This window comes from Mastigoproctus giganteus, chromosome 7 (genome assembly GCF_048544385.1).
Source record: "Mastigoproctus giganteus isolate SK-2022 chromosome 7, ASM4854438v1, whole genome shotgun sequence".
Lineage (NCBI taxonomy): Eukaryota > Metazoa > Arthropoda > Arachnida > Uropygi > Thelyphonidae > Mastigoproctus > Mastigoproctus giganteus.
The window spans coordinates 169129312-169151903 of NC_143581.1; the positions used below are offsets into that span (position 1 = coordinate 169129312).

Here is a 22592-nt window from a genome sequence, read left to right on the forward strand (position 1 = left end):
GAATTATTGGAAACTATATCCCTTCAGATGGTTGAGGCATGGTTCCACTGCGTACGAAGTTCGTTGTAAGATTTCTTGGGTTGTAATGAAATCTGAAGTTAAACTTAGAGATTTGGGTTGCTGAATTAAGGCCCAGATAGCTCTGGCCATGTGGGGGTGATATATGTAACCTACGTTCAAAGGCTTAGCGGAGAACTATACTTGAAGCAGATTAACCTCTCACCAGCTCACAGTATAAAAAAATTAGAGTGAACTTAGCTCACGGAAGGAAAACTATAGTAGAGAATTTCTAAAAGCGGGTCAAGGTCGTTCACTAGCTATTCGGCGACGCATTCCCGTTAGAATTCTACCCTTTCTCATCAAACTGTTGTCTAAGAAACGCATCTTACGTAAGCAGTCGGTACCACGGTTCAAGTAGGTGAAAGGTAGACGGAATGAGAGAGAAGAGGGCGGCTAATAAATGACTTTCACCCTCCTATGGAATCTCTCCATTATAATTGTAAAGTCACGTTTTAATTACTCAGAGAATCATAATCAAAACCTTTACTTTTCCAATTATAATACGGTCTACAATTGTTAGGAACGTGGAAATTCTTAATGGTAATCGCACAGCACACCGCTTCCTAGAAAAAACACGAGTCAAAGGATATTTTCGACGCAGGAATTGACCAACAAAACTGGGTCAGAACACGGCACTAATAAAGAGCGAAACGCCAATGTTCTCAGTCCTCACCCAATTCAATATTGTTCATGACCGGAACAAGTTTCTACGATTATCACCAGGCCTCCCTAAAGAAAATGAGAAAGAATTTCGGTCAATACTACATATTACGCATGCGTTCTTCCCTTTTCATTATTATAATAAAAAGGTAAACGATTAATACCCATAGAATAAAACCCTATCAAGAGAAACCTCGGAATCCGAAACCATCCAACCTGAGATACATAATGAAAAATTCCCTTCAGTTTCTCCAAGGTCACAGCGGTCACGAAACATTTGCCCGATTTTTCAATAATCGATCCTGACTTTCGCACTGAAGTTTTTTTTTTTTTTTTTACCCGCACGCAAATTATGATACTACAAAGCTGACTACTGCTGGTCAAACAAGAGTAATCGAGTTCTACAGACGCGTTTTCATCACGAGCTACATTACTAATTAATAATGGCAGTGCATAAGCTTTTGTTAACGTATTAAAAAAACTCGAAACTGTTACAGAAGTTAATTTCTAAAACAGTTACATCAAAAAATATCTTATTCTTCCTTTATGGTCAACTTTATTGTCTTCCGATGAATAGTTTCTCAACTACTTCCACAGAAAGAAAGCTATATTATCAAAGTCAATGGTGTCATCATCAGAATTTCATTTTAACCTTTTGTCTATCGTTTGCAATAAAGAACACGTCTTTTTATATAAATCTTCGTTAACTGTCACTACGCTTTAACGAGTTAATTACTTATCTGCATTAATAATGCCTAAAATGGAAGCCCCAGTTATCACTTTGACAAACATAAAAACACTGGAGTCAGCGAAGTCCTTCTTGGCACGTTAATCCAAGGCAACCTTCCCCTCCCACCCCCATTTACTACAGGTAAAGTGAGCGAGTTGCAACTGCTTGGTTCTTAACGAGATAAATTCCAGAACAAACAAGTTTGTTGTTAAAAGCTGTTTTTATTCGTTTCACCAGCCATAGACCAAAATAAAGTGGTTCTAACATGTCACGGCGCTACTACAGGTAAGAAGTGGAACAAAATGGGGGAGGAGAGGGGTTAAAGTTCATCGGGGGAAAAAAATACGCTTCCTTACAAAATTATGGTGTAAAACACAACAAAGCTTCTCAGTTCTTATGTAAGAAAACACTGACTGAATACAATTGCCCTTGGAGGTGATTCAGAATGTCAGTTATGCCATAACCGTCGACTTCTGGCGCTACCAGTGACCAGCTAACCAACAGCAAGCAAAAGAATATTTATAGTCAATGTAGCGAATATAACAAAGCCAAAAAGCAGTTTGTGGAAGAACAGCAAAAGCTGAGGATTTTATAGGTCTTCACTACAGGGAATAGTACGATACGTGTGTGCCAGAATTAGCCTCGCATTGCCACATTCGCCGAAAGCCGGCTTTACGAAATCCAAGACGTTTCTACCTCTCGAAGCTGTTCACTTTTGCGCGTACAGAAGATTCAGCGAATGAACAAAGTACTTACCATTGTAGTAGATATGAAATAGCCAAACCAGACGACAGACAGTAAGCAGCAGAAGACACAGGATGTCTCCTAAATGACACGAAGCACTTAACACACCTGCGAGAGCTAAAGGAATAACGTGCCCGCTTCCTCTGTCAGGAAATGCGGCACTGCACCGTACGGCAAAGTGGCAAGGCTCTCACTGGAAGTCCGCCAATCGATATGTCGAATGGGTGCAACTCATCACGCCACACGTGACAACCGTGGAAACAATGAGAGCACGAGCTTGTGACATCAGAAAGCCCAAAATGAGTAAAACGTGAAGATTCTTTGACATTTTCCGAATTCTGTCTTACATCTCTTCAAGGTTCCACTTTGCGACTTCAGGTAATTTTTTTCCACCTTTTTTTAATGTAAAATTAAGGAGCATAGAACGCTTTTCTTTTGTTTAAAAATACACCCGCGTAAAAAATTCTTCCTCTTAATAGAATTAATATTTTGTAAATTTTGCAGAAAGGAGGTTTCTGCTTGTGTACGCTGCGTTTTGTTTAAAAAGCCGTGACCAGTTCGTTTCGCTGCAATAACACAGAATACAATTGAAGATAGAGCGAATACAGTCTGTTTTTAAGCGAATGTAAGAAAGGAAAGGAGTTGAGTCCGACTGCTCTAGAATTTTCAAAGAGTAATTATGACCATGAGGCATCAGTACATCGTGACTTTAAGTTACATGCATTCAGTGGTCGATTTTTCTTTTTTTGCTGGATGAAAAACCGAAAGCTTTCCTCAATTGACTAACTCGGTCCAGATGTGGGAAAAACCTAATAAGAGTTCCTTCTATCGTTTCGATCGGCGATGAAAATTGATCCCAGATTGTTTCCACACTGTGTGAAACAGCAGGGCGCGTCATCAGCACGGGATCCCTTCAGGTATTTAGAAAAGGGGAACTTGAATGAAGTTCCCTTTGACTCGTTTTGAGGAAGAGCAACATGATTCCAAATTGTAAACAACCGCTGATAACCCCTGATTATAAGTATGATATGCATGTGTGATGTGTATGAAAACAATCACAGAGAAGAAATGCAAATAGATGCAAAGGAAACTGTGAAGAAGTGGGGTGATGTGGTGTTGCCTCGTTGGGAATAAGGACTGCGCAGGCTGTTCGACTGCAGTAACCTAAAGCCAGAATGGGGAAAACGTGTGATCATCAGACTTTGAAAGGTCTTATCGTCGGTGCACATTTAGAAGGAAACGAAAGGCATAACTAGTTTCTCGAAAGCATCCATCTCAAAGGTTTTTAATTACTGGAAATCAAGCGGTTCTTCCACATCTCAAAGGCGTAAATGTGGTAGGAAAACGCGAAGAACGAAGCTGTCGTATTCTAAGGAGAACTGTTAAGAAAAAGAGGACTTCCAGTGGATTAAACCAAGCCAAGAACTGCCCTATTTTAACCAGAACAATGCACAAGGAATTGAATAAATTGGGTACTGGCTATTCGGAAGCCACTTGTTTCAGAGGTAAAACAGAAAAATCTGCTTGCAGTGCGGCCGAGGACGTCGTGATTGGACAGCAGAACAATAGATGAAAGTCATGTGGTCAGACGAATCACGATACACTTTGCTTTGCACTGATGCCATGCAGAGAATGTGACGAGAACCTCACGAAGCGAGGGATTTGCTTCCAATGTTAAGACAACCCAAGTATATGGAAGTGATATCATTGTATAGAGAATATTTTGTTTGCACGTATTGAGTCCGCTTATACCGGTAGAACGTTGAACGTCTTCCAGGGGGGGGGGGGGGTATCTGAATTTTCTATCAGCTCTACTGCACCTTGCAATAGCCACTTTGTGGATGACAAGGCAACAGTGCATCGTGCAAGAACATGTTGTAGTAAGGTTTTCTGGACGAAAAACCCAAGTTGCCGGGAAAAAACCATGCTACCCTCATCTGAGACTGACTAACTTAGCCAAGTTGTGAAAAAGGTCCATAAAAATTCTTCACGTCATGGACGGAACTCAACCTCAGGACTTTTCCACCGGGTGTGGGAAAGGCAGCGATCCCACGAGCTATGCTACTCACGAGAACCAGAGAACATGTCACGGATTTCCACTCTCTTCCGTGGCCCTCATTCGTTTGATCTCAATCCTATTGAGAACGGATTTTTAATAAATCAAAAAGATTGAGCATCATGAAACGTATTGTATTCTGTTGTAGTGGATTAGAACACAGTTGAGAGAAAAGAAGAAACTTGTTTACGTTAGACTCGAATTTCTTGAGGTTGTAAATTTCAAAGAAATGCATAAAAGAAAAAGATTTGTTCCAAAGAACTGACGTTAAATATAAATAAAAATTTTCTGTTTATGCTCAGGTACAGCCACGTAAGGTTAGAGGAGTTTACAAGATAGAGAGAATACAAAGCAGCGCAGCAGCATGTTTAAGAGCCACGTGGGCTTGAACCGTCATCAACCCAAACGCATGAACCGTCATCAACCCAAACGCATGTACTACTGTCCCTCCCTTTTGACAACTAGGATACCGCAGAATACAAAGAAAAGACAGTTGGATGACTCCGAAGTCGAATGGTGAATTTGCTATTTATGTGCTAAATAAATTTAGCAGATTGAATTAAGAATATTTTGGACAAGAGGAAGTGAAAAACAGGGATTCCAGATTACTATCTCTCAAACAGAGAATATCACAATGGTCAAACATGATTCAAAGGGCAGAAATCGCGAAGTTGGAGGAATGAGACTTGTGCGAGCTCAGAAAATAGGCCATTCGGATTCACTTAGGAAAAAGTGGGGTGTAAAATGCTGTAGAAGGAAGTAGACTACACTAGTTTTAAAACTGGCAGCGAAACATACGGTACTAGCAGTCACCATGGAAACGCCAACCGAACTTCTATGATCGTATGTACAGTTTACATTTATCAGACATCCAGGAACAAAAACTGTGTATGTGGTGCGCGGTAGCAGATTGAAAGTTTTCTTATGTACTCATGACAGGAGAAATGGTGTGCTCTGCGATCCTTGTCACCCAAGTTATTACTGAAGAATGTGTAATGTTTTTTGTTTTGCTTCTGCCTCAAAGCAACTAAGGCTGCGTGACATCAGTGTATTATATTTGTGAAATGCGTGTGTTCTCTCGTACGTTTGTCCTTTTCACTGGATGAAACCTGAATTCCCTGAGGAACACCGTCAATCCTTCTCCTAAGACCTACTGATTAACTCAGTGAGAGTGTTAGAAACGCCAATAAAAATTTCCTCCTCTCAAGAAGGCATTTGAACCCTTCTTTCAGCACCCTTTATATAGCTTGAATGTGTATCGGGTGCTGAAAGATTTGAATAAAATGGACGAGGGAAGCCTGTTCTCTCTCGTGGGCAAGACATGAAATAGGAGACAAATAAAATCTCAGGGAATAACAGAAGATTGGATTTCATGGCATTCACTTTTGAGCAGCGGATTGTCCAGCATTGGAATAAGTAGTCTCCCAACGTGGGCCCTCGTGGGTAGCACAGCTGATATAATCACCATACCAGGTGGAAAAGGCCTGAGTTCGAGTCCGGTCAATGAAACGAAGAATTTTTATGGGTCTTTTTCACAACGTGGCTGAGTTAGTCGGTCTCAGGCAAGGGTAGCACGTTATTTTTCCTTCCGGAAACTCTGGTGTTTCGTCCAGAAAACTGCAAATCAATCAGAGAGTACCTCAGATTTACAAAAAAACAAACAAAACTATTATACTATTAGCCCGCCCGAATAATTAAATTCATCTGCCGTGCTATGTGGCATATGTCTGTTAATTGCTTGTGTTCTATAGTCGATTTGTGTGTTTTGCTGGACGAAAAATCCCAGTTACTAAAGGAAAAACTTGCTATCTATGACTGAGACCGACTAACTCAGCCACGGAATGAAAAAAAGCCTATTAAAGTTCCTCGCGTCATCGACGGGATTCGAACACGGGCCTTTTCCACCCGATGTGGGGAGAATGGTGACGATACCACTGTGCTACCGCGCAAAGACCTCCGATTTACAAAAATATTATACGGCGCAATATGGCCTTTGCTGATGTTTTGTTGTTGTTGTTTGTAGTTGATGATGTGACTAAGCCCATAATGCGCCGACAAAGTTCTATTGGTTTACAACAACCAACCAACTACCCCAATGTGACAGAGGCAAGTTCAACTGCTACCTCATCCACCAATAAATACTTTCTCTTTATCTCCATTGACTTCGCCAGCGCCTTCGACATGCTCTGGTGTCCGAACATCCTTAGACGCCTACGACAGGCTCTTATTCCACAAAATCTGTATAGATGTATAAAGACTACCTTAATTGGGCATTAATCTTGATAACAAGTTAACCTTCTATCCCATCTGGCTTCAAAATATAATTCGTAATTAAACTGCCATGGTTGCTCATGTCAGCAGGAGAGATTAGGGATTAAGTCGTCGTACCCTTTCACTCCTTCAAATCACTATTCCTGCCGATTATTACCTATGGCGCCCAGCGTGGTTCCCCAAAGCCACCCTCGTTCGTAACCTCAAGAAGCTACAAACCATACAGCGCTGCATTCTTCTGGCTAAAACTAGGGCCTGCCGCACCGTCAGAACTGCAGCCCTTTGTATCTTAGCCAGTGTTCTCCCTCTAGACTTGGAAGTGACCTCCTCGGTCGCCATTATTGCCTTTCAAGAGGAATTCCAACTATTATCTTAGGACATACAATTAACATTACTAACGATATCAAGCAGGAAAAGAGAGGACTGTCTCTCTCTCTCTCTCTCTCTCTCTCTCTCTCTCTCTCTCTCTCTCTCTGCAACACTAACTCAATCGTGACAAGCAAGATGGATGGCCACAAACAAAGGGCCCATTACACAGAAATTCCTACCAGATGTATCCTTGGCCTTCCAGTAACGTCCACCCTGCTTCTCACCTGTTCTACACGCTGCCTTCTTAATCACGGGTCACGGCTCCATCAGGCAAAAACTCACATCTCTGGGTGTCACTCATGACCCCTTCTGTTGCTGTGGCCAGGTTGAGGACTGAAAGCATCTTGTTTTCTCATGTCCTCCCTATGATCACAAATGAAATATCTTAATCTCCAGAATCCATGATCTCCCTCGTGGCAGAGAACACCTCTTTGTTACTGAGAGAACCGTGAGTAGCACAGTTGGTAGAATCGTCGTCCTCCCACACCAGGTGGAGAAGACCTGAGTTCAAGTTCCGTCAATCACACGAGGAATTTTTATGGGCCTTTGTCAAAATATGGATGAGTTGGTCGGTTTCAGGCGAGGGTAGTATTGTTTCTTCTCCCGGCGACTAGGGTTATTCTTCTAGCAAAGAGAAAATCGACCACAGAAGATATGCAATTTACAGACAGTATCACGGTGCAATATGGCCTTAATCGCTGATGCTCCTAAAACCCCACTTGTTACTGAGAAACCCTTCTACTTGGTGTTTATAAAGTTTACACAGGATCTCTTCGCAGCCAGAAAGACCTCCTTACAGCAACAAATATAGCTGTCCCTTAGGCACTTCAGTTCATGATGCTCTGGAGTCGAATTAAACTGACAATGCCTCCACCAACGGCAACCCCTCTGGAAGTCTCCCGTGACCAAGAAACCCAGACTGACGCCTTGAGATGGACGCTCTCACTAGATTGGCTCACATGTAAACTCTTTCAGGGTAGAATGTACTAACCGGGCCTTGGGCTGAGTAGGAATTCCGTCGTTCAGACCACTGCTTCGCCTCTGGCGACTACCACCGGGTGCCCCAGCCGTGTGACTTTCCTCACTTTCGTACGGCTTGTTTCCACCCACCCGCTCTTTCGCCCGGTGGATCAACTTTGCTCCATTGAACTCGGGTAGCTGCTTTCTCTACAACCGCTATAGTTCTCAAGTTTATTCCCTTCTTGCTCTGCGATAGATTGGGATATTTTTTTGGCCCCTGTCCAGGAAGCTCAAGCGACCCCGACAGAATCTAGCCAGAGAACTTTATCTCTCTGCTGCCTAGTTCAACTCCCCATAGTGTTAGACGAGCAATGTGGGGTTTCCACTGGGGGCCCTGCCACCCAGTAGTCAGAAGAACAACAGAACAGTACACGGTACTTCACAAAGAACACGCACTTCTGGCATTTACAGGGTCCTGTTTATCTCCACAAGAGTAATGATGGCACAGCTGGGAAACCACCAGAGGAGCCTTACCGTCAACACTATGTCCACCATGTGACAGATTCACAGAATTAAAGCGGAATTGGGTGATTACCTTGTGGGTAAGGATATTCTATTTTATATTATTTTTATTTGTTTAATTTTTTTAGCTGATCCAGAGAACGTCCGCATTCTTGAATCATTTAACCTTAAGAACGACCACTGTAGCCGAGTTGTCAGGCACCTGGATGCATAAGTAAACGTGCCTTGAGTGACCGAGATTCAAGCCTGTGTCTGCTAATTGGGTGCTGTTTCTTGTATTCGCTATCTTGTGAACTCCTCTGACAGTGTGGTCGTCCCGGAATACAAACAGAAAATTTATTGAACTCTAACCCAGGCGAATTCGAAAGGGCAACTTGTGTATCCGCTAACAAGCACACTATCACCACAGGTGAATGTTGCTCCTGACAGCTCATTAAATCTAAATAAATAATTTTAGGTGAAACGTTTAGATAATATACATGAATATAGCAGTAATTAACAAATTCTTTGATAAGTGGGGCATGTTGAAGTGGCAGTAAAGTGCTCCACCCACCCAACTGTGTTTAGTTTGCATGAATAAACAAATATAATGGAGTAATGCTGATCACTTCTGACCTGTTGTTTCTCAGTCTTAAATATTCTAAAGCCAAAGTTTCTTCTTTATCTCTTGAGTACTTACGTGTAGTTATGAGAGAGATTGAATCATATGAAAGAAAGAATTTAAAATTGTGCAATGTCGTAGCGACAGCTAAGGTAAAATGGCGGAGACTCATTAAACCAGAGAACAAGCGAGGTCGCATCATGTAATGGAAACATATTTTCGCCATGGCCAAAGAAATGCGAGTTTTTCAAACGCCCTAGGAAAATTCCGCCACGCTGTTCTAACACTCAAAAAATAGTTGATGTGCCATTTCATTTGAAACTCACAGAATTACACGCATCTTTAAAGTTTATCTGAGACGTGCCATACAAGACCCGGACGTTGGAACGATGCTGTCGTTTGATTACACAACGGTAAGCGACCATACATAGATTACCACATAGTAACCATCCAGAAACTGCACTGGAAGGCATTTGTTCATTTCCTGTATCGTTGGTGCCCACTTGGGTAGCCGGGTGGAAATGACCTGAGTTCCAATCCCTTCGATGACGTGAAGAATTTTTATGGGCCTTTTTTCACAACATGGTTGAGTTGGTCTGCTCAAGCGAGGGTAGCATGGGTTTTCTCCTGGAAACCCCAATTTTTTGTCCAGCAAACAGAAAATCGACCTCAGAACACGTTCAAAAAAAAAGGAGCAATATGGCCTTAGTCACTGATGCTCCTAAAACAGACTAATGTACTGTTTTAGGAGCATCAAACAAATGTACAACTAACAAATGTACAATCGGTCTTGTTGCTTTGTGATTTTCATGTTTTTGGAATGCTAAAGAATGGCATGGCAGAATGTCAAGTCCACCTGGACGGAAGGAAGGACGGAATTGAAGTAAGCTTCCAAATGATGGTGCCAACCAAAAGACTGAAGAACAGGGTATGAAATATTTAGTGTAGATAGGACAAGCGCCCAAATTGTGGGGAACGTTATTTTTTTCTATATTTTTTTCTATAAGAATAAATAAATTCTCGTAGTCATTTGATTCTGCCTCGTGTATAACGTCAGCATACATGAAATACCTCCATAATTTCGTTAAAAAATTTAGGCCCCCAGAGATGCTCGAAAGAAACCAAACGACAGCTTGTGTACATCACTGTACACAAGCATGACATTGTACAGTTTTAACTTTACATACACTTGAAAATCAAGGAAGGACAGCTCAATACAACAATCTACTAGACACGGTTTCAACATTATTCAGACCTCATGGATATAATTTTTAAGGCAAAAGTTAAAGGGGACATAAAACGTGTATCATGTACACCATTTACAATTCACAAGTCTACAATATACGTACACTTTATACTAATTACATACTCCTTATTTACATTATGCACTAATTAACCTGACTATGTAAAATTCCTCCAAATTTTACAGAGCTCTACAAATCACAAAATTTCCTGAAATAGTGTTTGCTAATATTATCCTCTGTAATACCATCAATCATCATATTCGGATTAAACCTCAAGTCACAATAATTCGGGGATTCAAACATACCATGTAAACTGGACTATCCACAAAGGCAAAAGTCACTTTCCACCAAATTAAAGTATTTCAGCTTTTCTTCAAATCCAATGCCAGTTATTGAAGTCACCACTGCCTAGTTTTAAGATCGACACTATCGACTTTAAGGATGAATTTGTAAGTGTTTCTTCTCTGATCTGAAAAATACAACTAAGGTGCACTTCCACAGAGTTCCCTTATTGCACACTCACCACACTCAAAATGACCAAAATATAGAGTAGAACACAGAATCTTAACTATCATCAAATCACAAAACGATTAAAGGTCTTCATAACAGTCCAAATTGACCATGTCACATGATCACCTCCTCTCATATCTTCTAAGATCAGATATGTTCAGTTCTTCCACAGAGCGATAGCGTCCTTAGCAATAAAAATCCGAACTAAAGTGTACAGTTTAACCCCTCTCACGTCTTGCTGTATCCCATTTAAGGGCAGTATTTTCAGAATCCAATATCTCCATAAAAAACCGAACTAAAAGGTGTTTGGATCAATAGCAAGAGCGTCACTAGTCATTATTATTCTCAAGTGTTCAAAGAAAGTGCATCACCTAGGAATTTCATATTTACAACCCTTTTTCGCGATGGTATGTTACATTAATGACTAGCGTCACAAATAGAAATATAAACAAAAGATATTTATTAATAATTAAGGCAAAGCTAAGTAATATTTGGCAGGTGCTCTAAAAATATTCCAAAATGAGTATTTGCAACCTTTATACAACAGTTTTGGTAAACACGACAATTATGGCTGAAATATTATCAGAAGTCTTCAATTTGCTTTGATTTATCATTTTAAATGGAAAACAAAATGAAAAGTTCACCAGGTGAAAATTATTATTTAATTGAACCGCCTCTGGTCCTGATGACAGCAGCACACCGTCGAGGCATTGACAAGATCAATTTCTGAAGATAATCAACTGACAGTTCGTCGTTCCAAACACGAATTATGAAGGGTCTTTCACGAAGGGTCTTTGGTTTCTTTCTGGCAACTGCAGATTCCACACGATGCCAACAGTTCTCTACAGGATTCAGGTCCTGCCTGTTTCCTGACCAGCTAACAGTTGTAATGGACCGTTCTTGCAACCATTTCTTCACCTGTAACAAATGTAAACACATTACTGTCGAACCTCTAATGCAGAAATGAAGCTAAAGTAACTATAGCAGGGCCTACTTACACTTTTCACGCGATGACAAGGAGCAGAGTCGTCCTGAAAGATGCAGTTACTTGGCAGGTTGAAATAATCACTAATGGTTGGCAGCAATTTGCCTTCCAATATAGCCAGGTATCCATTGGCATTTACCGAACCTTTTATAAACTGCAGGTGACCTACACCGCGATGGGAAATGCACCCCCATATCATTTGACTGGTAGGGAATTTCACTGTAGACGCCATACAGTCTGGATGGTATTCTTCACCACGTCTACGGCGAATCGTTTTTCTCCCATCAGAGCTATTCAGGTTAAATTTCTTCTCATCTGAGAAAATAACTGACTTCCGCTGCTCAGGGGTCCATTTGTCATCCTCCTTACACCAAATTAATCGGGCCTTTTTCATTTTTTGTGTGAGGAGGGGTTTCTTCTTAGGACGACGGGCTACAAGTCCATTTTTGAAGAGGCTTCTTCTGACTGTTACTGCCCTTGCTACCACTCTTGTATGTGCTTCCCATTCTCTTTTCAGCTCATAAGCGCTTCAAAACGCGGTCCTGTTTTGGCGTAGAGACTCGTTTTCGTTCGGTTCCTGTTTTCTTTCTTTCAGCAGAACCAGTATTCTTGAGTTTGGAAAGAAATCTAGTCACTGTCCACTGATTACAAGACACTCTATAAGCAATATGACGGGAAGAACATCCTTTCTCACATAAAGCAACAGTAGCACACTTTCTTCTTGGCGTCAACTGCACGTAACTCACCATCCTGACACAAGCAAGGAATGACTGCAACCCTTGCAGGGCGTGCTTATATAGCTGAAAGTAACAGCTGATGCAATATTACGTCATCACCTATGCGTGTCAATCTTATCTGATGCAATCTGTAAGAAATATAGCCATATACTTACGTTATTCGGACGACAATTAAATTTTAAGTAGTGCATCACTTTCTTTGAATACAAGTGTGTATATATATATACATATATATATATATATGTAAGCTAAAATAAGATAATTGCCAGCAGCACGGCAAACCAGTAGAGTGAAAAAGAACTCAACCAAATAAAACAACAAAGATAACATAACAGAAAAATATATCGGAGGGGATAAAGAAGAAGAGGGTAGTGTTGAAGCAAAGTTCCTAAAATAATTTAGAAAATTATGCAAATTAAAAGATATTTAGAGGCGCCCCCTAGTAGGCACGCGTTTCCGAATTATGTGAAATCTCACTAAGGTGGAAAAGTGAACTAACAATATTACGTGACCAAATAAACTGAAAATAATAATTAATAAAATGAAATGATATAAAATAAAATAGACTGACCATTATGCCCCAACTCGACAGAAGACCACGTGACCAATAATAGTCAGGGAATCACTGCATCTCGAACGCTAAACAAATCCATGCAACGATGGAATGATACTAAGATCAAACCGCCGATGCAATAGATTTGCACAGCGGTGGTCCTTATGCAGCGAAAAATAATAAAACGGAAAGCCTAGTACTCGCATGGCCAAACCACACCACTGAAAAAACAATAGTTGAACTGAAAATATATAGAAACAAATTAGGCTATAAATTATATATATATATATACACACACTGTGCTGCCACTTTATTAGGTACACTCCCACTGTGGACACAAATGGTTTGTCCCACAACGTTGCAAGTCACATGACCACAGTTGTGGATATAAATGCAGCAGAACAACCTTTCTAGTATCAGTTAAGCGTACAAAACGTGGCAAGAATGGAGAAAAGGAGTGATCTAACGGACTTTTCTTTGCTGTAGTAGGTACAAGGCGTGCTGGAAAAAGCATCTCTGAAACGGCAGTTCTCCTGAACTTTTCACGCAACATAGTTGCAAGGATGTATCGATAATGGTGCCAAGAACAATTTGTATGGAAAAATAAATACGTAGATTTTTGTAGAGTTTTGAGAACATCAGCAACTAAGACCATATTGCACTGTATATAATAAATTGTATGCGTTCTGTGGTCGATTTGCTGTTTACTGGGAAAAAACCCCCCGTTACAGGAAGAAAACCATACTACTCTCACCTGAGAGAGACTAGCTCAGTCACATTGTAAAAAAAATTTATCCATAAATAAAGCCTAAAATGGAATGAAGACTGATGTCGACGAGTAATTGCTTCATAAAAAGGTAGAATTAATCAAAAGCAGTTAAAGAAATGTAGCAACCATATGGACCCCATTAAGATGCTCAGTTCACTTACGCTGACTTCAATCGCATGTCATATATCCTGGTCTCCTAATTTGATGACACAAATACCCGATCTTGAATCGATGCCAAAGAACTTTCTTAAAGTTTCTATTCTTTTGAAACAAAATCCAGCAACAAATTCAGCTAAACTAACTGGTGCTGCAATTTAGAGTCCATACAGAAAGAGAGCGTCACCGTCAACTTATTCTTGGTTTAACATGTTAAAAGGAGAATCTAGCTGGAGTCCAATGTCTATAATTAATTTTGATTTCAATATTATCTCTCTAGAGATAATTAAGAGAGTGAAGACATTGTCAACAAACTAATGATGTTTTTAACGATCTCAACATAATCTAGATGGATACAAAGCAAAAGCAATAGATACAGGCTGATCATTTATTTCCTGAATAGTGACGCCACCGTACAACCACTCAAGTTTCGATAAAATGCAAGTAGATGGTAGGTAAGAAAAATAAATAAATATTTTATAATAGGGTTACTCCAGAGAACAGACTCATGCACCCATGTTTATTATGTCATGTCCGTGAATTGCGCGTTTCTATAGCCAGTTTTCCTAGATGAAAAACCTGAGATTGAGGAAAACAACCTTGTTATCCTGGCATGAGACCAACTAACTCAGACATGGTGCGAAAAAAGCCCATAAAAATTCCTCGCGTCATTGACAAGATTTGAATCCAGACCTTTTCCACCACGCGGTGTGGGGAGGACTGTGATTATAGCCACCTTGCTACCCGGGAGGACCGTCAATAGATAGCGAGAGATTATGTCCAATAATCTCTCGCCATCTACTAACGTTAGCACAGTTGAAAGTGCTGACATGTTGTCTTTGCATGGAAGTCTACGATGATATTATGCACCATGCTGTTCTGGATTAGCAAAATCTTTATATTGTGGTGTTTGAAATAATGGCCCACATATTGAACAATTTTGTAATAGTTATGGACTTATTCGATGATCCAGTATAGAACGTTGTTCAAGGAAAAGAGCAGTTATTTACGAGGAGGGTTCAAAATATTTGTATTAACCCAGAAGTAATTGTGATAGAAGGTTGAAACCTTCATGGTTTCAACCTTCTATCACAATTACTTCTGGTTGAAACCATGAAGGTTGAAACCTTCATGGTTTCAACCTTCTATGCAAACGTTCAACTTTCATTGAACATTTGTATAGAAGGTTGAAACCATGTATTGCACTTTCAACATAGTCACCGGACAAAATGACACATTTTTTCCACCTCTCAATACACTTCCGCAGGCCAGTTTTGCATAAGTCCACTGACTGTCCTCCAAACCATGACTCGGCAGCACAAATCACCTCGCAGTACAGTGTTTTCCACGAAGAAAGGACTTCACGGCAGGAATGAGAAAGAAATCTGAGGGTTCAAGGTCGGGAGAATAAGAAGGATGCCGCAATATTTCAAATCCACATTCGTGGGTACACCTCTGCAGCATGCGAGGAATGCGCAGAGACACGCCTTTTGACAGCTGCAGCAAGCGCATACCTTTTGACAGCTTTCTCCGTTTTCTTTTTTTTACCTTTTATAGCAGCACGTAACTTTATGATGAGGTTGGAATAATGCTTTGCCTTCACAGTACAGCCCTTTCAAAGGTAATCTTTACCATTACACCATGCTGATCCCAATAAACTGAGATCATCACCTTGTCAGCACTTGGCTGCACATTTTTAAATTTGCAGAGTGGTGAACTGCATGCCTCCATTGTTTTGACATTTGTTTAGTTTTGAGATCATAGTAATCATCCAAGTTTCATCCATGAAGTCTAGCCGTGAAAAACCTCCTCTTGCTTTTCCTGGCACATCGACAACATTTCATGTGCACGTTGTGCCATTTTCGTTTTCTTGTAAGGGGTCAGAAGTCTTGGAACCCATCTAGGACACTTTACTCAAATGCAAACGTTGATGGATGATGTTTTCCAAAGATTCCACTAATTTGGAGCTGTGCAGCTAGTTCTTTGACACTTATAGCCGATCATCCAGGATTAATGCTAATTTTTGCATAAAAAACCTGGGATTTTTTACCCGGACACTCTCTTTGTTACAGCAGTTGTTGGGCGTCTGGGAGTCTTCATCAGGCACTGAGGTTTTTCTACATTTGAACTATTTATACCAATGTGCAACAACACAGTAACCTGGACAGTCTTCTCCATAAACAGCAACCATTTCTTCGTGGATTGTTTTGGGTGTTTTCCCCTTGCAGAAAGAATAACCGAATCATTGATCTGTATTCCACTGTATCCATTGTCACACTTTTCTTCATTCAGAGCTGCAAAGAACAAAAATGAATTGTCAGATCGAAACCAAAATTTGTGTGCTTGCTATAGAGATTTCAAGGTATAATAAAAATTCATCTTTCTATCACAACTACTTCTGGATGAATACAAATCTTTTCTTGAACCCCCATCGTAGCAATGAAATTTCTCATTTATACTCTACTATGAATTACCCACTGTATTTATGATAATATTGGGATTGAAATGATTTAAAAGATTTCCAAGATACCAGTTACCAGTGAGGCAGCTGACACATCTAAGCGTATTTTTTTCTCTAAGTTGAGCCTGTCCTCAGGTCGGTTTGGCTGTTCTGTGAGATTCAAGGAAGAAAATCTTTGCTGAGACCCACTAGCCTTCAAAGGTAATGGAAAAAAGCCTAAAAAAAGGCTAATAGAAGATATTCGAATCCATGCCTTCTGCACACAGTGTGGGACGATTATAACTACTTTATTCCCTCGAGGGCTTGTGAAAAAGGATTAGTTATAAACCTCTCTCAGTTATGTGGTCTCACCTTAGTATAATAGAATATTTGTTTATAAATAATGGTTCCTAGTAACGAATGCAAATATAAGGGAAGATAAGTAGCCGATTTCGGCCCTCAACCTCATTCTTTCTAAGGTACAATGTCAACAGTTAACACTCTAGATGTTGATGTATTCATTTGCATTGCAAATTCGAAGTTAACTACGAGAAAGTTATTAAAATATTTCATTGAACATTAAAAGTAGTTTATCATTTGTTTTCCATAGAGACAGTGAATATACACTTATGGATTTGAGCAATAATTTTACACCAAATACACCTCAAAAGGGAGCATCAAATTGAAAACCTCAGATCTTACTTCCACACATAGTTGACAATTTCCTCGAAGAGCAGCTTCTCAGCTTTTAGGCCGGTCATTCAACTGGGAGTATCGAATGAGAGTGTCAAACACGTTCTTTCTTAATCAGGTATTCTTCGGGCGTCATCAAATCGGTAAATACTTGGTGACTGAAGCACCGTAGTGACGCAGAGATAGCAAGAAGAGTTGGATACTGCTGAAGCGTTAGAGAAGACGTGTCAGGATTACTCTTGTTCGATGGAATTTTGTAATAAAATTCTGAACGGTTATTAATTTCTTGAGTTCAAATATTTTGGTAGTTCGTGACTCCTCAGTTACTGTCTGAGTAAAATGAGTCTGAGCGATGAGTAATAATAAAATCTATTCATAGTTAATTCGTACTTGTAGGGACTTTATAGTCTAAAAATAACAAAATATAAAATAAATGAAAATAAATTCAGCGATGCCGAAGAATTGAAGTTCTTAGAAAAAGTAGTTAAGTATTCATCTCGTAGATTTATAATCACGCGGCTGCTTTCACAATATGTAGAAAAGACCAGACTTTGATTGCCATAGTCATCGAATTTCAGTTAGGACGGGAGAAACGTTTGTGATTGTTTTTCGTATCGTGGCCGAGTTAGCCAATCTCGAGTTTTGTCTGTACTTTTTCCTTCTAGAATATAGATTTTTCCATCCCGAAAAAGAGAAAAACCGGCCATAGAAAGTGAGTAACGATTATATTTATTGAAACAAGTTAAAATCAATGAGATTAAAAATACATAAGAAGAAATTGGTGATAAAATTCAACTACTGAAGAACTAATAAGACTTATGTCTTTATAAAATATGTGCCTTCGTGGGTAGCACATTTAGTAGGATCGCTTTCCTCCCCACACTGGGTGGAAAAGGCCTGAGTTCAAGTCCCGTAGATGATGGGAGGAATTTTTATGGGTACTTTTGAACCGTGGCTGAGTTAGTCGATCTCAGGCGAGGGTAGCATGGTTTTTTCTCCCTGAAACTCTGGTTTACGTCCAGCAAACAGAAAATTGACCTTAGAACACCTGCAATTTACTGACAATATGCACGGAGCAACATGGCCTTAGTTGCCCATGCTCCTAAAACCCAATAAAAACAATAATAAAATATGTAGTAGAGACAGACAAACGAACACAAGATATTTTAAAAAGAGAAGTAAAACAAAAGACAGCCGCTTAAGTTATGTGAAAAATCCTCTACTCCACGTGTAATTAAAAAATAATTAGTTTATTGATCCTGCAATACAGGATCCAAATTAACTTATTAAGTTCTGGAGATTTCAAATGAAACGACGACAGATTGTCAATTGTTATTTTTCATCGTGTCCCAGTCGAAGCTGTCACTCTTTTAGTAACAGGCTTAAAAACGGAATCCAGAAGGGATTCAGATATGCCAACGAACAGAATATCGATTTAGTGTATAGAACGAGATGAGTGTGGGAAATTTTGCTTCCCAATTGAGATCAATAAATTAATTATTTTGATTATTTCGCGCAGAGAGCAGTGTTTTTCGTATAATTTAAAAATTAAATAACTTAAGTTATCGTTCACTCAATACATTAAAGGAAAGATAATTAAGATGGATAGAGGTTCTTCTCTATCTTAATTATCTTCATTTTTTTCTCGGTCTGAAAGAACGCATAAAACTGGCTTTGAGAAGTGAATAATAAAGGAGTAGTTTTGTTTTTGTTACTGATTGTAGCTTTAGATTTAGTGAGAGCCAACACTTTCTTCTAAAAGGATGAGCACGTAGTCATTTACAAAGTAGGAGCAAGTAGATCACAGATTGATTGCATTCTGATAAAGAGAACAGATCGTTTATTACTAAAAAACATGCAGCATGATATAGTGATGATGGATGTTCGCATCGGGCAGGTGTTCGCATCTGCCCGATGAAGATTAAAAATAAAATTGTGGTAGAAGCAAGTTTTGTTGCGAAGATAACAATAAAATTGTTGTCTTCGCAACGAAACTCGATGGTGATGTGAGGAAGTTCAGGTGCTAATTAAAAAATGAGGAAGGCATTCAAAAATGTCAGAATACTTTTGTGATCACGAGCTCAGAAAGCTGCCCAAAGGAATTACTTTGAATGGGACAAAATAAAATAATTGACCAGTTCAATTGTTAACTTATTTGCAGAGTCATTCCTGGAAAGATTATACCCCCACTGCACGTGTATTTTACAATTAAATTGTATTATCTATAAGCTATCTGGCGCTCAAGACAGAAATTAACTTGGATCCATAATGCTCAACTGATGAAAGAATACATTATTAGGTGCGTTGCCCCGGTTGCCTTATATGCTTCGGTCATTTGTCATCAGCTTCAGAAACGTACGTCTAAACCTTCCTAAGCATTGAATATTGGCTTCTTAGGTGGTGAAACCGGATCTTCCAATTTCCCTTCACTCTGGCATTCTGTATGCAAAGATGGAATGGACACCTTGGAAGTTTATTGTTATCAGGACAAATGTTCATATCCTGGCCAAGTTATTGACAGGTAGTATGATGCATCAGTCCTATCAGGCATCATCTCACACCCACGAAGTCTGAGGCAATCATTGAAAAGCTTTAACGCTTAATACAATGGAAATCCTGAACCGGTTTCAAGTTAACTGTGGAAAACTATGCTCCAGTAAGACCTACAGAACGGCTATCTTCAAACAAACAATCGAGTCACGACAGTACTAACTAGAATCCATAGTCTCTTACATGCGGTGCAATTAAAAATTGAACTGAGAAGCCTGTCCCCTGTTGAAAGCGGTCCCAATGCGCAGTTCTCTCAAAATCTCTACTGTTTTCGGATATCGTTTTGGAGGTTAACTGCTTAGCGACACAATCTTTTTGTTTCTCAGTTTTATGCTACCATCGTGCAGCTCGTGTGTGAAGTGTATTGAATTTTGCATGTTGTGGATACTCCTCTTTGAGACACCCAGAACGAAGGACCGTTTTTTTTTTTATTTAAAAATGTCGATTTTTTGTAAATTTATTCTCTGAGTTGTAACTTTTTTTATCCCTTCTAGCTTGCATGCTGTACAAGAGGCGATTGTAACTAGCAATCAATTGAATAAATAAATTTAAAAAGTATTTTCCTTTACTGTCATAAAGAGACAGTATTTCTATTTTGAACCGCCTTGATGTTTGAAATTCCTTTATTGCTCAATCTTTATTAGCGAATTATTAGCGGTGTGTAAAAGTTGTGTACACTACCAACTCAATGTAGTCTGCCGCTGTCTTCCACTCTTACAAGTTTCTGTTGCCATGGTCAGTGAATTAAGCTTGGCTAATCCTTTTGATATTGCTTTCTGTGTTAGTCATTTCAACTTAGCAGTTAATCTTTCTTCTCAAAGTCTTACAACTTTTGCTGCGCATATCTCCGTACTTGGTTGTTCTAAGCTTGATCCCCCTCCAACTAGATATGTTGCATGTTTTGATCGTGTTTTCGCTGACGTACTTGAATATGTTTCCTGCGATTATATTTTGTATTTTTATTTGATTCGGATCGTGCATCGTTGGAGGTCAGGTTTTCTGTCATTTTCCTTCATTCATCAGGCACGCTCATGTGTATGTGTGTGACAAAATGCTTATTATTTCTCCCAAGTATGTCAATCAAAATCTAGTCAGAGCTTTATTCTTGGCTTTGTCCTTGTCAGTTTGAAGGAAATTTCCATTAACCCATGCCTGGTTTTCGATTGCATGTTGTTTTTATTTATTTCTTCAAAGGCAATGTCGAAAATGTGTGTGTACTTTCTAGTAGTAACAAGCTCTGGTGGAATCCCCTTTTGCTCTCGCGGATAGCACAATTGGTAGAATCACAGTCCTCCCAACAGCGGGTTAAAAAGACCTCAGGTCGAGTCCCAGCGATAATGTGAGATATTTTTATGGGCCTTTTGATGTCCTGGTATTGCTATGCAGAATTAAATTTTCTATCTTTTTACAACCTTGACGAATCCCTTATAGTTGCTTAAACATGTTTTCTCCGGTGGTATACGACTGCTGGTTGTCGTATACCACCGGAGAAAACATATTTCACTGTTCCTTTGAATGCATTACATTTCGGACACAAGTACTGATAGGGAGCATGCAAGCTCCGACGACTTCCATAACTGCCCAGAATTATCAGTTCCCCTGAATTATTATGTTATCCTCAATAAAATTAGCAAAAACACTACCTCCTCAAGAAATTGCATCTTTACAAAGCAAATTTTTTCTATTAACTAGGGCAAACCACGCTGAGGAAAGTTCCCTTCCAAATAAGCCTTGGACTTTCCTTCTAATCTTTCCCAAAGCTTTCATCATATATTCCCTCTGCTCATGTTTATGGACAGAACTGTAGACAAGAACATTTTGCGCATTCTCGCGACATTTTTCCAACATGTCCTTATATTTCTTGACCAAATCATCAGGTCATGTATGTTTTAAGTTATTACTAATCGCATGGATCACCATAAACCTTTATTATCCTTAAAAATTGATAGTTGATTAGACACACCGTAAATCTTGGCACACATAATGTGGTGTTCTGTTTCATTTGGCTTTATTACGGAATATATTTCCTGTTTCCCTTACAATTGGACCCTCCAGTAAGATTATTTTCGGTGGAACCTAAAAATTCTGCACTGAAAAATCCAGTTCTGGGAGCGTATTCTGAAAAACATCACTCTCCATAGAATCAGACACTTTGATGTCTATCGAGCTCCCACTTCGCCTTCTCTATAAGGCATCCACTCGTTTTCTCAAAGATTCAATCTCACCTAACAGTACAGCGAGTTTTAATTTAAAGTAGTCGCACTCTCTCCATCTAGCACACATTTAAAAAAATTGCCATGAGCTAGAGAAAGTTTGGCAGGCACGCGAAAGAGAGCACAAAGAAACAGGTTATTACTCACAGGCGAATTGTCAGAGACCTTGACGTGTTATGTGTACCTTTTTCAGGTGAAGCCACAGTTACGTTTAAGAAAGAATTTAAACAACAAAAATATCAACATAAGCACTGATCTTTAAAAATGTCCCGCTACAAAATGAAACTAAAGTACAGAAAGATGTGAATAAGATCTAAATTTAGTTCTGTTAAGTTCTATCAAAGCAGTTTAATCCAATAAGAAGCAGATGACTGCTCGACTTAAATTTTCAAAGTCACATTGCTATACTGCATCTAGTTTTTCAATTACAACGTTGGAGACTTTACGTTGTTTTAGATCTTACGTTTTAAGGAGACATTGGAGACCTTACTAGACATAAGGTCTCCAATGTCTCCTTACATTTAGTAAGGTCTTACTAGATGTAAGGTCTCCAGACTGGCCTACGTATATGGAAAAGGAGTGTGGGCAAACGTTTCATCTGAATCTGATTCAAAAATATAAAAGAAAACATTTTTCTGGAACAGTTCCATAAAAGAAACTTGGATTCGCCACATGTAAGAGGACACCTAAGCAATAACTGAAAAATACTTTAGCGTAATATATCACAGAAACGCCTAGCAAGAATTCGACGATAACGAGCCATTTTTTT

The 22592-nt window shown here is 39.5% G+C and overlaps 2 protein-coding genes across 4 annotated transcripts in view; one reads left to right on the forward strand and one right to left on the reverse strand.

Annotated features, from left to right (window-relative positions):
• The window catches only part of LOC150083322 (sodium/potassium/calcium exchanger Nckx30C-like), a 238400-nt gene extending 236064 nt beyond the window's left edge, over nucleotides 1-2336 (reverse strand). For all 3 annotated transcript variants that reach the window (XM_090377179.1, XM_090377180.1, XM_090377177.1), the window contains exon 1: nucleotides 2207-2336. The gene's annotated coding sequence lies outside the window, so the exon portion shown is untranslated. The remainder of the gene's footprint in view (nucleotides 1-2206) is intronic.
• A 206-nt stretch (nucleotides 2337-2542) lies between these two features.
• The window catches only part of IntS14 (integrator complex subunit 14), a 286147-nt gene continuing 266097 nt past the window's right edge, over nucleotides 2543-22592 (forward strand). Inside the window, exon 1 of the mRNA XM_090377975.1 lies at nucleotides 2543-2572. The gene's annotated coding sequence lies outside the window, so the exon portion shown is untranslated. The remainder of the gene's footprint in view (nucleotides 2573-22592) is intronic.